Source organism: Lacerta agilis, chromosome 2 (assembly GCF_009819535.1).
Source record: "Lacerta agilis isolate rLacAgi1 chromosome 2, rLacAgi1.pri, whole genome shotgun sequence".
In the NCBI taxonomy this organism is placed as follows: Eukaryota; Metazoa; Chordata; class Lepidosauria; order Squamata; family Lacertidae; genus Lacerta; species Lacerta agilis.
The window spans coordinates 19518081-19520406 of record NC_046313.1 but is presented as its reverse complement, the minus strand read 5'-3'; positions in this window follow the sequence as shown (position 1 = coordinate 19520406).

Genomic DNA, 2326 nt, shown 5'->3' with positions numbered 1-2326 from the left:
AAGGCAGGGCTTAGTCTGCGTCTCGAGCCAATGAGCGCCGGGCACCTGGGGACCGGGCACGCCCTCTCGGCCAATCGCGCCGCGCGAAACCGCACCCAGGCCCCGGCTGACTAATCGCGACCCGACGAAGGGAAGGATGGGCAGGAAGCGCCCCGGCCAATGGCATTAGAGGAGGCGGGATGGCCAATTGAAAAGCAGCTAGCCTAGAGGAGGGGCGGGGTATCTCTCTAACTGATGAGGGAGCGAGCCAGTAGGAAGGTCTCCGATTCAGGAGGTTTCATAAACAACAAATAAGGTGACCTGGCGGGGAGGAGCGCTCTGGCATCTCCAACCAGTTATAACCCAGGACTTCAGTAGACAGCGTCCAATCCGAGGGCCAGACGTCCTCGGCGAGAAGCGGAGGATTGATTGACAAGCGCGCTGGCGGGCGTGGCCTCAGCTTTTTTAGCCCAACCAGCGATTACGCTATCGCCGCCGGCCAGTGAGAAGCGACCTGACCTTTGAGCGGCAGTCTGTGAGGGAGCGGGGCACCTGGGAGCGTTGTGACCCTTGACCTCAGGAGAGAGTAGTAGGGAGCAAGTCCCACTGGACTCAATGGCAGCTCCTTCTGAGGGACATCCTCAGGCTTACAGGGGGTTGGACTAGATGACCCTCAAGGGTGCCCAGGATTCTCAGGTACCACGTGGCCCTACTACCTCTATTTCTTTTATTTCGTCTTCCAAAGCAACTACTGTAGTCTATTATTCCCAACTTAAAAATGGAAAGCATTGGTGGTCAACTAAAGAGGTTTAAAGACAAGGCAAATCTTTTAAAAATGTATAAACACCGACAATTGGGAAATACTCACCTGCAAGCGCTCCAATTGGAGAACAGCCTTTACCAACCTTTGTCATGGGCTTTGAAGACACTTGAACTCAAGACGAAAGGGAGAAACATGCTAAGAGGAAGGCACAACTGGCAAACTCTCACTGTGATAAACTCCCACCCAGAAACCTATGTCCTCACTGTGGAAGGACGTGTGGATCCAGAATTGGCCTCCACAGTCATGGACTCAATGTTAAAACTGTGTTCATGGAAGACAATCTTGCTCGGCTACGTGTGATCGCCAAAGAGTTTTTTTAATCCCCAAGCTGCTGGTTGAGAGGCAAGAGCAAATCACCTGTTGGGCTTTCATGTTGGAGATTCATTCCCCGTGTGCAGTCATGGGACTGTTGTCTTTCACATGACACGTGTGTGTTTTGATTCCACAGGAATGGGATGTGACATATACAGGATGTTTGTCTTACTGTGTTCCCTGAAGTAGGACTTTTGTCCTTTGTCCTTTCTCTTTGCTGTCTGATGTTAGAGAGGGAGCCATGTTTCAGAGCTCCGTGTATGTTTATATGTAAATAAAGTAATTAGCCAACATGCTGAGTTGCTGAGGTCTGTTATGCAACTACGCACACTGTGGATCCCGAAGTGTGCTGATGTTTCTTGGCATCAGTCGCTGCGATGTTTGGGCTAAGGAATGCTTATGAAGCTCCCGATCGCCCAGGAGGGAGGGAACATGCCAGTTGGGCATGTGTCTCTGCCAAGGTCCTACTCGTGTGTAGGACGATTCCTGACAACACATACTGGTTGCACAAACACAAAATTTCTTTTGTGTGTCTGCTCATGTTCTGGATGAACCACAGTGTAACTTTGCAACACCAGCACAACATACTAGATCCTGCATTCGAGTGCAGGGCAGATAAACAGTCTGGACTTAGGCAAGAATCCCCAGCTCACATGAGACCAATGACAAAACAGAAAAACTTTGTTCAAGAGGATAGTCGCATGTTTAAAAAGTACAGATATTTTAATGAGTTAAATGTACTAGTGCCACAATATTTTAGAAACATCTGTCTTGCAAAGAGCTACCAAGGACAAAAATAGTTTTTTCCTTTAAAAAGTTTAATTACAAGGTGCTTAGACTAACAAGTTCTATACAAAACCAGAACTCTTTTTTAAAAACAACAACAGCCTTATAAATATATAAACATCTTCTAGTCCAAAAGATGAAGGGGAGGTGGAAGAGAGAAGAAAAGTCTCCCTTCTAAATACTGTGTATGCATAGTGCTATGGGGAGGGGAACAAAACCCTTTCTACCTTGACATTTTCTGGATGGTGTATTGCTGGCATTTTAAAGCTATCCAAAGCTAGCTTATTTTCAGTTTAATGGAACCGAAATGCCACGCTTTCTCAATGAAGACCCATTCACGTCTGCCAGGTTAGCATGTTGACTTAATACAGAATACAGTTGTTCAGAGAGAATATATCTAAGAATGGTTAAAAGTAAGCCTCCATC